The 14,218-nt window shown below is 42.4% G+C and overlaps 1 protein-coding gene and 1 long non-coding RNA gene across 4 annotated transcripts in view; one reads left to right on the top strand and one right to left on the bottom strand.

Annotated features, from left to right (window-relative positions):
* LOC105480986 (ring finger protein 20) overlaps window positions 1–744 on the bottom strand; it is a 28,557-nt gene extending 27,813 nt beyond the window's left edge. Inside the window, exon 1 of one of the 2 annotated variants that reach the window (XM_011740222.2) lies at window positions 641–744. The gene's annotated coding sequence lies outside the window, so the exon portion shown is untranslated. Of the gene's footprint in view, window positions 1–256; window positions 551–640 lie in introns of those variants that run through there. The other variant, XM_011740223.3, reaches the window with a different exon arrangement.
* Window positions 745–1,645: 901 nt separating this feature from the next.
* LOC105480988 (uncharacterized) lies at window positions 1,646–13,457 on the top strand. Of its 2 annotated transcripts, XR_011612744.1 has the most exons (4): window positions 1,646–1,898; window positions 3,021–3,092; window positions 12,171–12,301; window positions 13,298–13,457. It is a non-coding gene; the product is annotated as an uncharacterized lncRNA (long non-coding RNA). The 2 variants fall into 2 exon arrangements; XR_986695.3 differs by lacking the exons at window positions 1,646–1,898; window positions 3,021–3,092 and adding an exon at window positions 3,105–3,239 and having other exon boundaries at window positions 13,298–13,452.
* Window positions 13,458–14,218: the final 761 nt, after the last annotated feature.

Raw genomic sequence — 14,218 nt, 5'->3', positions numbered from 1 at the left:
AAAGAACTTGGCACAATGCCGAACACAAAGTAAGCACTCAGAAACCCCAGCTCTTCTTTTAACCTTTGCAGTGTCTCCCCTATTTCCAAACGCTCTCTCCACTGTTTTGTGCAACCCTACCGAAGTCAGACCTGGGTGTGAATCCCAGTTCTGCCTCTTAGAGGCCATGTTGCTTTGAAACAGTGAATTCGCCAAGAATTTCAGTTTCCTCAACTGCACAATATTAACGAATATATTTTTCGTTTGCCCTGCCTACCTCCCAGGGTGCTCAAAGGAGGCGGAATGGATGCTAAAGCACTTTGGCTACTTCAGGAGGCAACCCAGCCATCACCGAGACTAACAAGACTACTCTGCTTTCAATTCAAGCTCCAGAAGAGGACTATCGCTGGCAACAACCTGAGTAGGACCTCGCCTGGAGAGAGAAGAGACAGAAGCAGAACAAGGCTGCAATCCAACTCGCGAAAAGCCAAAGACCTCGGCCTCCGCGTGGATAATTGCAGGCCAGGAGACTGACCGCCCCAGAACCGGAGAGGGTGGAGACTCCTGAGGCCCGGCACAGCATGTTGGGCCCCAAGCGGAATCTAACCTAAGTTCTTTGAACTGGCGCTGCGCAGGAATAAAACTCACAGCAGTTACTCACCAAGGCCCGTGCAGCGATTCCAGCGCTCACCCTTGACCCGCGGCGGAGACGGGGCAGAACTTCCGGGAGGCGGGGCCACGGAGAAGAAAAAGGGAAAGAAAAAAGGAAGTCGCTTCAACCCAGCCCACAGGACTATGAGACCCCGCCGGGCGGAAGTGACGTAAGAGGGCTCGAGAAGCTTGAGCAAGCCCCGCCTCTCTAACAACGCTGGGCAAGCGCAGGACCATCTCTTGGCTACTACCTCCAAGAGTATACCCGGGCCTCGCTGATACCCGACGGCGAGCCCTTGACTTTTGTGACTTGTTGACCTTTGCTACTGCGATCTGTTTTTTCTGCTGGGATAAAGTTGCTCATTCTGTTGCTTGTCATTGGGGTTACTATCACTCGTTCAGACGGCCGATTGGCTGATGGTCCCGTCAATCTCCAGGGAAATTACTAGCCTCAGACAACTCAGAAAATTGTTCGTTGGTGCCCCTTCGTGCTGAAATGAAGAGTTCTGGAGAGAATCTGAGGGATTTGAGGAATTTCAGATCTTGGGGATTTTTCCCCCGCACAGGGAACGGTATTCTGCCCTGTCTACACATTAGAATCGCTTTAGGGAGTTTTGGTCCCTCTAGGGTAGGGCCTGGACAAAAGCTTTTTTAAAAAAGCGTTCCCTTCATTTCCTCCTCCCAAACCCCACATTTCCACCCGCTAGATTCTAATGCGTAAACAGGATTGACAACTACTGCTCTTGTGCTTTTTTGGGAACAAGAAATGGTCCAGGAAAAAGATAAACGCCAATTAGTCTCTGATCTCAGTACTAGTCTATTTTAAGCTAATTAAGCATTGATTTTTTTTAAGTTTATGACAAACTGCTATTTTCCATTCAGTTAAGCTAAATGCGCTTTAATGATAGGACGGTAATTAATCTAACCTATTAATGAAAAGCTGTATGCCTCGCAGAACTGTGATAAACTACCTAATGACGTCAGCTAAGGGTCCAGAAATGGAAGAATGATTGCTATATCTTTTTTTAAAAATAGAATTTAGGCATCTTGAGGAAAAAGAACCTAATCTACACTGGATTTCTGGTAGTGTGAAGACTTTTGTCCCTGTACCTGTTGGGGCTTACCTGTAAATGAAGTAAGATGGTCAACACCAGGAAAACAAGTATTCCTGGTGCCTGGCAGTAGAACACCTTGACTATGTTGGAAAGAATTAACTGGCCCCAAGTGGACTTCACATTTCATTCCGTGAAGCGGGAGCCTGAGAGCATGTGAGTGGGGACCCACCTGCCGAAAAGCATTGTATGAGACAATGACACTCATTCTCTCATCTTCCTTGGTTCCTCTACTCTTAGCAAGCCTTTCATTCATAGAACTACTGAATGGCAAGGAATGGTTTCTCTAGCCCAGAGCTTGTAAACTAGAGGTTCACAGACTGCATTTAGCCAACAGTTATGCTTTGTTTATTTTAGACAGTATTGGCTGTCCTGGGTGGTTAAAAACAAGAACAAAAATGAACTTAGTTGCCAACATTTAAAATATGGCTATTTTACATAAAAATACAAATTATCAGTTTCTCTGGAAAATGTTGACGATCTTGCAACAGAAGGGTTATATTTTTGCATGATCACATTGCTTAGAGCAGAGTAGTGGCTTTTTTTTTTTTTTTTTTTTTTTTTTTTTTCTCGAGACAGAGTCTTACTCGGTTGCCCAGGCTGATAGTGCAGTGGCACGATCTCGGCTCACTGCAAACTCCACCTCACAGGTTCCAGCAATTCCCACGCCTCAGCCTCCCAAGTGGCTGGGACTACAGGCACACGCCACCACACCTGGCTAATTTTTGTGTTTTTAGTAGAGATGGGGTTTCACCATGTTGGCCAGGCTGGTCTCAAACTCCTGACCTCGGGCGATCCACCCACCTCAGCCTCCTAAAGTGCTGGGATTACAGGCGTGAGCCACTGCTACTGGCAATGAGCCATCGCACTTGGCGTGGCTTCTCTTTTATTAATAGATCGTGTTATTCTTGTTTACCGTAATCCCCACTATTCTTTACTGGTTCCTTAGCACTAGTATAGTTTGAGTATCATCACTTGTGTGTTATATTGTGATAAATCAATTGCTGGTACTAGGTAAGTGTCTGGTGGACATTATTGGTGATCTACCCAACATCCATTCACCTTCCCTCACCTTAGCAGAACCAGGATTTTTTTCATGTATCCATGTAGCACTTTGATTCCATAAGTCTTAAGGAAAACTGATTTCACCCCAATCTCCCAGGATTATCTTAAATACTAAGTTCCGTTTCCCAAGCCAAAGTCCTAGTCAGCAATTGACAGTTTAATCAGGGTGAATTTCTTTGAATAGTAGAACTGAAGCAGTTTCTTATCTTCCAGATTTTTTGTGTGAGGCTGAAACTGTTGGAGGCTTCCTGCTACCATTCTTGAGAATGGAGCGACCACACAGGGGTGAGCAGAACAAAGAGAATCTCAGGGAAATGGAGCCACATCAACTGAGTTAGGTCACCCCTAACTTCAACCCACACTTAAGAGTGTTAGAGAAGATTCTATAAAGAAAGCAGACTTTTCTAGTACCTTTCAATTCTTACCATGCAGGTAACCATATTCTCTAGCAACTGGGATATATGTCTTTCTCAAAAGTTCCAATTATGTAACACCTTCACAAGTGTCACAGCTCTCTAGAAAATAAAATCAACTCTGTGTGTGTGTGTGTGTGTGTGTGTGTGTGTGTGTGTGTGTGTGTGGAGAGAGAGAGAGAGAGATTTGAGAAAGAGAGAGAGAGACACTATAAGGAATTGGCTCACAAGATTGTGGTGGCTGGATAAACCAAAATCCACAAAGCAGGGTTGCAACCTGGAGCCCCAGGAAAGATTTGCAGTTTGAGTCTAAAGGCAGTCTGCTGGCAGAATTCCTTCTTGCTCAGGGGAGGTTAGTCTTTGTTCTGTCAAGGCCCTCAGCTGATTGGATGAGGTCTACCTACATTTTGGAGAGTAATCTGCTTTAGTCTACCAATTTAAATATCAATCTCATCCAAAAAAATCCACATTCACAGAATCATCCAGAATAATGTTTCACCAACTATTTGGGCACAGTGGCCCAGCAAAGTTGCCACATAAAATTAACCATCATAGTAGGTAACCATATTCTGCAGCTACTGGTGAGATCTGTCTTTTCTGAAAGCCTCAGTCAGCCATCTGACATCTTCACAGTAGCCTGTCTCATTCTAGAGAATTGGGAAAATAGAATAGATGAAGAGGAGGATAGCAGAGATCTCTCTCATTGAACACATTCCCCATTCATTTCTGACCAGCCACTTCTGACTGACCACTTCTGACCATTCACTTCTGTTCACCGTCTTAATCAAGAGAAAAAGGAATATCCCTGGAAAAATAAGTTTTTCCCTCACTTATAAATGGGAAAACAGCATTAGCAATGATAAAAAGAATACTTAGTATTTTATTTCACTTTTAAAGTCTCATCGATTGTATCAAAAACACAATTTAAGCAAATAGTAATCTTTTCTAAAATGAGAAAACAGACTCAGATTTTAAGTGATTTTTTTTTCAAATGACTTAATGAGTAGTTGTTGAAGGACCTAAGTCATTTGACTTCCAGCCGGTCTTCATTAACTACCCAGTTCTGCCACCAGGTGGCATAAGGCAACACGCCTCCTTCCCCAGTTCCCCTCCTAAAGCTTTGGTTGCAGAGTACTAGGCATCAGTCATGCCCTGTCTTCACCTTAACTCTTAGAAACCTGGACAACTCCTGAGGGTAGGCTTAATGCTCTCAAAATGAACAAAATTCAGATATTTTGGATTTTTGTTTATTTTTTTTCTACACTCGTTAAAAATGTTTTGTTCTAAGATTGTTATATCTCCATGCATTCCAATATTCCATGAACTCTGGATTGGATTGTGTGCCAGACATAATTTAGGAACTCCCTTATTTTAAACAAGTTGTATTTTATTTAGCATGATATCACTTGTTTAACAGAAACATTTAGATACCGTAGCCCTTGCTTTAGACTTGCTGAATGAGAATTTCCAGGGGAAAGCTCTCTGAAAATGCAAGTTCTTACTTTTGTAATTATACTTCCTATCTGGGCACGTTTAAGGAACGCTGCTCTAGGTAGTGATGTCCAGGTCCACCTGAGAGTGTTCTACAAAACCGAGCCCCCTCCTCTTGTCCTCAGCTTTCCCTTCTCCTACCATTCACCCCCACCACACCTTTCTCCTTCATTTCCATACCCCTGCCTCCTTCTCCCCAGATCACCTGGCCCACTATGCTACATCATGCTCAGCCCTCTTACTTTGCAATTTCTGGAGACCAGGGAGGTGGCTTACTCAGGGGAGCTAGAGCCAGGTCTCTCTTTTTTAAAGAGTGAGGACAAGATGTCCTAGCAGTCTATGGAAACATAAGAGCTAATTGGTAATCACAGACTGTCAGAGGAGCCCCATTTAGTTTAATGCTCTCTTAAAAAGCTGAGAGAAGGCCAGACGCGGTGGCTCATGCCTGTAATCCCAGCACTTTAGGAGGCCAAGGTGGGTGGATCACCTGAGGTCAGGAGTTCAAGACCAGCCTGGCCAACGTGGTGAAACCCCGTCTCTACTAAAAATACAAAATTAGCTGGGCATGGTGGTGGTTGGCTGTAATTCCAGCTACTCAGGAGGCTGAGGCAGGAGAATCACTTGAACCTGGGAGGCGGAGGTTGCAGTGAGCCGAGATCGCACCATTGCACTCCAACCTGGGCAAAAGGAGTGAAACTCCATCTCAAGAAAACAAAACAGCAAAAAAAAGCTGAGAGACACCATGCAGCTATAAAAAAGAATGAGAGCATGTCATTTGCAGGGACATGGATGCAAGTGGAGGCCATTATCCTTAGTAAACTAACACAGGAACAGAAAACCACACGTTCTCCCTTATAAATAGGAACTAAATGATGAGAATACATGGACACAGAGAGAGGAACAACACAAACCAGGGCCTAGTGAAGGGTGGGAGGAGGGAGAGAATCAGAAAAACAACTAATGAGTACTAGGCTTAATATCTGGATGATCAAATAGTCTGTACAACAAACCCCCATGACAAATTTACCTATGTAACAAACAGCACATGTGCCTCCGAACTTAAAAAAAAAAAAAAGCTGAGAAGTATCTACGTTACAATCATAGAATTGGTCTTTTATGTCCTTATGCCCAGCCATGTGACAGTCTATGTTTGGGTTTCTGATATTTTTATCATTTGTATTTCTTTTTTTTTTTTTTTTTTTTTTTTTAATTTATTTATTATTATTATACTTTAAGTTGTAGGGTACATGTGCATAACGTGCAGGTTTTTTACATATGTATACTTGTGCCATGTTGGTGTGCTGCACCCATCAACTCATCATTTACATCAGGTATAACTCCCAATGCAATCCCTCCCCCCTCCCCCCTCCCCATGATAGGCCCCTGTGTGTGATGTTCCCCTTCCTGAGTCCAAGTGATCTCATTGTTCAGTTCCCACCTATGAGTGAGAACATGCGGTGTTTGGTTTTCTGTTCTTGTGATAGTTTGCTAAGAATGATGGTTTCCAGCTGCATCCATGTCCCTACAAAGGACGCAAACTCATCCTTTTTGATGGCTGCATAGTATTCCATGGTGTATATGTGCCACATTTTCTTAATCCAATCTGTCACTGATGGACATTTGGGTTGATTCCAAGTCTTTGTTATTGTGAATAGTGCCGCAATAAACATACGTGTGCATGTGTCTTTATAGCAGCATAATTTATAATCCTTTGGGTATATACCCAGTAATGGGATGGCTGGGTCATATGGTACATCTAGTTCTAGATCCTTGAGGAATTGCCATACTGTTTTCCGTAATGGTTGAACTAGTTTACAATCCCACCAACAGTGTAAAAGTGTTCCTATTTCTCCACATCCTCTCCAGCACCTGTTGTTTCCTGACTTTTTAATGATCGCCATTCTAACTGGTGTGAGATGGTATCTCATTGTGGTTTTGATTTGCATTTCTCTGATGGCCAGCGATGATGAACATTTTTTCATGTGTCTGTTGGCTGTATGAATGTCTTCTTTTGAGAAATGTCTGTTCATATCCTTTGCCCACTTTTTGATGGGGTTGTTTGTTTTTTTCTTGTAAATTTGTTTGAGTTCTTTGTAGGTTCTGGATATTAGCCCTTTGTCAGATGAGTAGATTGCAAAAATTTTCTCCCATTCTGTAGGTTGCCTGTTCACTCTGATGGTAGTTTCTTTTGCTGTGCAGAAGCTCTTTAGTTTAATGAGATCCCATTTGTCAATTTTGGCTTTTGCTGCCGTTGCTTTTGGTGTTTTAGACATGAAGTCTTTGCCCATTCCTATGTCCTGAATGGTACTACCTAGGTTTTCCTCTAGGATTTTTATGGTATTAGGTCTAACATTTAAGTCTCTAATCCATCTTGAATTAATTTTCGTATAAGGAGTAAGGAAAGGATCCAGTTTCAGCTTTCTACTTATGGCTAGCCAATTTTCCCAGCACCATTTATTAAATAGGGAATCCTTTCCCCATTTCTTGTTTTTCTCAGGTTTGTCAAAGATCAGATGGCTGTAGATGTGTGGTATTATTTCTGAGGACTCTGTTCTGTTCCATTGGTCTATATCTCTGTTTTGGTACCAGTACCATGCTGTTTTGGTTACTGTAGCCTTGTAGTATAGTTTGAAGTCAGGTAGCGTGATGCCTCCAGCTTTGTTCTTTTGACTTAGGATTGTCTTGGAGATGCGGGCTCTTTTTTGGTTCCATATGAACTTTAAAGCAGTTTTTTCCAATTCTGTGAAGAAACTCATTGGTAGCTTGATGGGGATGGCATTGAATCTATAAATTACCTTGGGCAGTATGGCCATTTTCACGATATTGATTCTTCCTATCCATGAGCATGGTATGTTCTTCCATTTGTTTGTGTCCTCTTTGATTTCACTGAGCAGTGGTTTGTAGTTCTCCTTGAAGAGGTCCTTTACATCCCTTGTAAGTTGGATTCCTAGGTATTTGATTCTCTTTGAAGTAATTGTGAATGGAAGTTCATTCCTGATTTGGCTCTCTGTTTGTCTGTTACTGGTGTATAAGAATGCTTGTGATTTTTGCACATTAATTTTGTATCCTGAGACTTTGCTGAAGTTGCTTATCAGCTTAAGGAGATTTTGGGCTGAGACAATGGGGTTTTCTAAATATACAATCATGTCATCTGCAAACAGTGACAGTTTGACTTCTTCTTTTCCTAACTGAATACCCTTGATTTCTTTCTCTTGCCTGATTGCCCTAGCCAGAACTTCCAACACTATGTTGAATAGGAGTGGTGAGAGAGGGCATCCCTGTCTTGTGCCAGTTTTCAAAGGGAATTTTTCCAGTTTTTGCCCATTCAGTATGATATTGGCTGTGGGTTTGTCATAAATAGCTCTTATTATTTTGAGGTACGTTCCATCAATACCGAATTTATTGAGCGTTTTTAGCATGAAGGGCTGTTGAATTTTGTCAAAAGCCTTTTCTGCATCTATTGAGATAATCATGTGGTTCTTGTCTTTGGTTCTGTTTATATGCTGGATTATGTTTATTGATTTGCGAATGTTGAACCAACCTTGCATCCCAGGGATGAAGCCCACTTGATCATGGTGGATAAGCTTTTTGATGTGTTGCTGAATCCGGTTTGCCAGTATTTTATTGAGGATTTTTGCATCGATGTTCATCAGGGATATTGGTCTAAAATTCTCTTTTTTTGTTGTGTCTCTGCCAGGCTTTGGTATCAGGATGATGTTGGCCTCATAAAATGAGTTAGGGAGGATTCCCTCTTTTTCTATGGATTGGAATAGTTTCAGAAGGAATGGTACCAACTCCTCCTTGTACCTCTGGTAGAATTCAGCTGTGAATCCATCTGGTCCTGGACTTTTTTTGGTTGGTAGGCTATTAATTATTGCCTCAATTTCAGAGCCTGCTATTGGTCTATTCAGGGATTCAACTTCTTCCTGGTTTAGTCTTGGAAGAGTGTAAGTGTCCAGGAAATTATCCATTTCTTCTAGATTTTCCAGTTTATTTGCGTAGAGGTGTTTATAGTATTCTCTGATGGTAGTTTGTATTTCTGTGGGGTCGGTGGTGATATCCCCTTTATCATTTTTAATTGCGTCGATTTGATTCTTCTCTCTTTTCTTCTTTATTAGTCTTGCTAGTGGTCTGTCAATTTTGTTGATCTTTTCAAAAAACCAACTCCTGGATTCATTGATTTTTTGGAGAGTTTTTTGTGTCTCTATCTCCTTCAGTTCTGCTCTGATCTTAGTTATTTCTTGCCTTCTGCTAGCTTTCGAATGTGTTTGCTCTTGCTTCTCTAGTTCTTTTAATTGTGATGTTAGAGTGTCAATTTTAGATCTTTCCTGCTTTCTCTTGTGGGCATTTAGTGCTATAAATTTCCCTCTACACACTGCTTTAAATGTGTCCCAGAGATTCTGGTATGTTGTATCTTTGTTCTCATTGGTTTCAAAGAACATCTTTATTTCTGCCTTCATTTCGTTATGTACCCAGTAGTCATTCAGGAGCAGGTTGTTCAGTTTCCATGTAGTTGAGCGGTTTTGATTGAGTTTCTTAGTCCTGAGTAGTAGTTTGATTGCACTGTGGTCTGAGAGACAGTTTGTTATAATTTCTGTTCTTGTACATTTGCTGAGGAGTGCTTTACTTCCAATTATGTGGTCGATTTTGGAGTAAGTACGATGTGGTGCTGAGAAGAATGTATATTCTGTTGATTTGGGGTGGAGAGTTCTATAGATGTCTATTAGGTCTGCTTGCTGCAGAGATGAGTTCAATTCCTGGATATCCTTGTTAACTTTCTGTCTCGTTGATCTGTCTAATGTTGACAGTGGAGTGTTGAAGTCTCCCATTATTATTGTATGGGAGTCTAAGTCTCTTTGTAAGTCTCTAAGGACTTGCTTGATGAATCTGGGTGCTCCTGTATTGGGTGCATATATGTTTAGGATAGTTAGCTCTTCCTGTTGAATTGATCCCTTTACCATTATGTAATGGCCTTCTTTGTCTCTTTTGATCTTTGATGGTTTAAAGTCTGTTTTATCAGAGACTAGTATTGCAACCCCCGCTTTTTTTTGTTCTCCATTTGCTTGGTAAATCTTCCTCCATCCCTTTATTTTGAGCCTATGTATGTCTCTGCGTGTGAGATGGGTCTCCTGAATACAGCAGACTGATGGGTCTTGACTCTTTATCCAGTTTGCCAGTCTGTGTCTTTTAATTGGAGCATTTAGTCCATTTACATTTAAGGTTAAGATTGTTATGTGTGAACTTGATCCTGTCATTATGATATTAACTGGTTATTTTGCTCGTTAGTTGATGCAGTTTCTTCCTAGCCTCGATGGTCTTTACATTTTGGCATGTTTTTGCAATGGCTGGTACTGGTTGTTCCTTTCCATGTTGAGTGCTTCCTTCAGGGTCTCTTGTAAGGCAGGCCTAGTGGTGACAAAATCTCTAAGCATTTGCTTATCTGTAAAGGATTTTATTTCTCCTTCACTTATGAAACTTAGTTTGGCTGGATATGAAATTCTGGGTTTAAAATTCTTTTCTTTAAGAATGTTGAATATTGGCCCCCACTCTCTTCTGGCTTGGAGAGTTTCTGCCGAGAGATCTGCTGTTAGTCTGATGGGCTTCCCTTTGTGGGTAACCCGACCTTTCTCTCTGGCTGCCCTTAAGATTTTTTCCTTCATTTCAACTTTGGTGAATCTGGCAATTATGTGTCTTGGAGTTGCTCTTCTCGAGGAGTATCTTTGTGGCGTTCTCTGTATTTCCTGGATTTGAATGTTGGCCTGCCCTACTAGGTTGGGGAAGTTCTCCTGGATGATATCCTGAAGAGTGTTTTCCAATTTGGTGCCATTTTCCCCCTCACTTTCAGGCACCCCAATCAGACATAGATTTGGTCTTTTTACATAATCCCATACTTCTTGCAGGCTTTGTTCATTTCTTTTTCTTCTTTTTTCTTTTGGTTTCTCTTCTCGCTTCATTTCATTCATTTGATCCTCAATCGCAGATACTCTTTCTTCCAGTTGATCGAGTCGGTTACTGAAGCTTGTGCATTTGTCACGTATTTCTCGTGTCATGGTTTTCATCTCTTTCATTTCGTTTATGACCTTCTCTGCATTAATTACTCTAGCCATCAATTCTTCCACTTTTTTTTCAAGATTTTTAGTTTCTTTGCGCTGGGTACGTAATTCCTCCTTTAGCTCTGAGAAGTTTGATGGACTGAAGCCTTCTTCTCTCATCTCGTCAAAGTCATTCTCCGTCCAGCTTTGATCCGTTGCTGGCGATGAGCTGCGCTCCTTTGCCGGGGGAGATGCGCTCTTATTTTTTGAATTTCCAGCTTTTCTGCTCTGCTTTTTCCCCATCTTTGTGGTTTTATCTGCCTCTGGTCTTTGATGATGGTGATGTACTGATGGGGTTTTGGTGTAGGTGTCCTTCCTGTTTGATAGTTTTCCTTCTAACAGTCAGGACCCTCAGCTGTAGGTCTGTTGGAGATTGCTTGAGGTCCACTCCAGACCCTGTTTGCCTGGGTATCAGCAGCAGAGGCTGCAGAAGATAGAATATTTCTGAACAGCGAGTGTACCTGTCTGATTCTTGCTTTGGAAGCTTCCTCTCAGGGGTGTACTCCACCCTGTGAGGTGTGGGGTGTCAGACTGCCCCTAGTGGGGGATGTCTCCCAGTTAGGCTACTCAGGGGTCAGGGACCCACTTGAGCAGGGAGTCTGTCCCTTCTCAGATCTTAACCTCCGTGTTGGGAGATCCACTGCTCTCTTCAAAGCTGTCAGACAGAGTCGTTTGCGTCTGCAGAGGTTTCGGCTGTGTTTGTTATTGCCCTGTCCCCAGAGGTGGAGTCTACAGAGACAGGCAGGTTTCCTTGAGCTGCTGTGAGCTCCACCCAGTTGGAGCTTCCCAGCAGCTTTGTTTACCTACTTAAGCCTCAGCAATGGCGGGCGCCCCTCCCCCAGCCTCGCTGCTGCCTTGCCGGTAGATCACAGACTGCTGTGCTAGCAATGAGGGAGGCTCCGTGGGTGTGGGACCCTCCCGGCCAGGTGTGGGATATGATCTCCTGGTGTGCCTGTTTGCTTAAAGCGCAGTATTGGGGTGGGAGTTACCCGATTTTCCAGGTGTTGTGTGTCTCAGTTCCCCTGGCTAGGAAAAGGGATTCCCTTCCCCCTTGCGCTTCCCAGGTGAGGCAATGCCTCGCCCTGCTTCAGCTCTCGCTGGTCGGGCTGCAGCAGCTGACCAGCACTGATCGTCCGGCACTCCCCAGTGAGATGAACCCAGTACCTCAGTTGAAAATGCAGAAATCACCGGTCTTCTGTGTCGCTCGCGCTGGGAGTTGGAGACTGGAGCTGTTCCTATGCGGCCATCTTGCTCCGCCCCCCCTATCATTTGTATTTCTATTATGCTTTTGTGCTGGCTATGATTCCTTCATTAGAGGATGAGAATTTGGAAAGCAGAAACCAGGTTGTCTTTGTGAATTTTCACAGGTAGGTCTACTCTTCCATATTACTGTTACTGTGCAACTAGAAACCCACCTGACCTTGGAGGAGAAAGAACAGCATCACTGAAATGCTTGCATCAGGCATTGGGGATGGGAGTACAGCAAGTAATTACAAAGGTAAGATATGGAATTTCCATTTCCAGAAGCAGGGCATGACCATCTTTCAGAAAACAAGCTGAGGAGTAAAACTGGATTTCAACTGAGGGCATTTGTCAAACTAGGTAAAGGAGAATTTAGGTTTTCATGGCCTTGGTAGGCAAGCAGGACAGGAGACAAAGCCCAAGGACTATTACTATTGGGTGCATATTAGAGACCCCTCCCCATACAAGCAAGGTAGAAACAACTACTTCCAACTGACAGAAAATTGCCTGTCTCAAACTTTGGTATAAATATTTTTGATGACTGATACAGAATTCTAGAAGGCACTTAAAAAGAGTTTCCAGAAATGTGGAGAAATAGACGAAGGGCACAAAGAGGCCAGGGCGGTGCCTATGATCTCACTTTTACTTTTAAAACTTAAAAAATGCAATAAATCTTATACTTACCCTGGGTACTTGTGTTTACTTAGTACAAATCTGAGTACAGATTTTGGGGCAACGGTACCTAATTAGGCACACCCAGGCACATCCTGACTTACTCCTGGAGCTTATAGGAGTTCCAAGAAAATCCACATGGATAGAGATTGAGCGTCTTTCCCAATGGGCAGTCAAGAGCAATGAGATGGATCACTAAATTCCAAAGAATCTATGTCATGCCGTATACACATAGCAAGGAGGGCCTTAATATTAGCAAAACAACATCAAGTGTCACACTAAATAAATGTTGTTAACTTTAAGTTTACTCAGCTCTGTAGCCTTGTTTATATTTAATTTGTAAGTATATTTTTGTTTGTAAGCTGTATAAGCATAAGGCATGCATACCAAGTTTATATTTATACATTTTAACATTACAATAAAATATTTTAAGTAAACACTAAGTGGCCCATGAGAAATTCATTTTCCTTTAAAGAGGGGTCTGTATATTAAGTTTGTAAAGTATTTATTACTTACTTGTGTATCTACTGTCTTTTGTGGTTCATAATTATGTCAAGTCTTTTCTTTTAAATTATTCCAGGATCAATAAGAGAGAATTGATATCAATATAACGGATACAGCATATCAATTTAAACATGTATTGACTCCAGCAACTACATGTATCAAGATACGAATTTCCGGTGCCCAAAGGCATGTGGCCAAATTCAGTTAAAAGGAGGTCTTACAGCAGTAGTATACAACCAGGAATCCACAAATGTTCAGAATCTTGCCTCATCAGCACCCCTTTCCCGCCTCAGAAGAAAGAATAAGCCTGATTACACTGATGACTAATGCAGTTACCTAGAGAGTTATGAATTCTCCAGAGACTGCCTCCAGCCTCTCAGCTCTTGTAAAGCCCTTCCAGGTGGGGCTGCCATCCTTGTCAACCCTGCGATACTTCTAGCACTCAGCCAACTCTCTTCTCACTGTCACAACTTCAGGAAACACTTTGATCTTAAATATGCACATGCTGATATATAGTGAATTCAATCTTCATCTTTATTGCAGAATGACGGTAGTATCTCCTCCCAAAGGCATTTATAAAACAGGAGACACATGAGTTAATCTGGAACAAGTGGAAAGAAGTTCAGGGTTTCCTGACATCCCTTCCCTGTTCTTCCTCCCAAGCATAGTTCTGGTTGGTAACATTTATGTTGGAAAAGTGGAATAAGTCATTATGCTTCACTTATTGAACTAAAACTTCAAATTACAATTTATGCACTAGCCTAGAAGCTGGATTCATTTGCAACATGAATAAGGTTTTAAAAGTAACTGGGGCCGGGCGCAGTGGCTCATGCCTATAATTCCAGGACTTCGGAAGGTCAAGGTGGGTGATCACCTGAGGTCAGGAGTTCAAGACCAGCCTGGCCAACATGGTGAAACCCCTTCTCTACTAAAAATACAAGATTAGCCAGGCATGGTGGTGCACACCTGTAGTCTCAGCTACTTAGGAGGCTGAGGC

The sequence above is a fragment of the Macaca nemestrina genome, chromosome 14 (assembly GCF_043159975.1).
Source record: "Macaca nemestrina isolate mMacNem1 chromosome 14, mMacNem.hap1, whole genome shotgun sequence".
Lineage (NCBI taxonomy): Eukaryota > Metazoa > Chordata > Mammalia > Primates > Cercopithecidae > Macaca > Macaca nemestrina.
The sequence above is the reverse complement of the archived record's forward strand: the minus strand, read 5'-3'. Positions and strand labels throughout refer to the sequence as shown.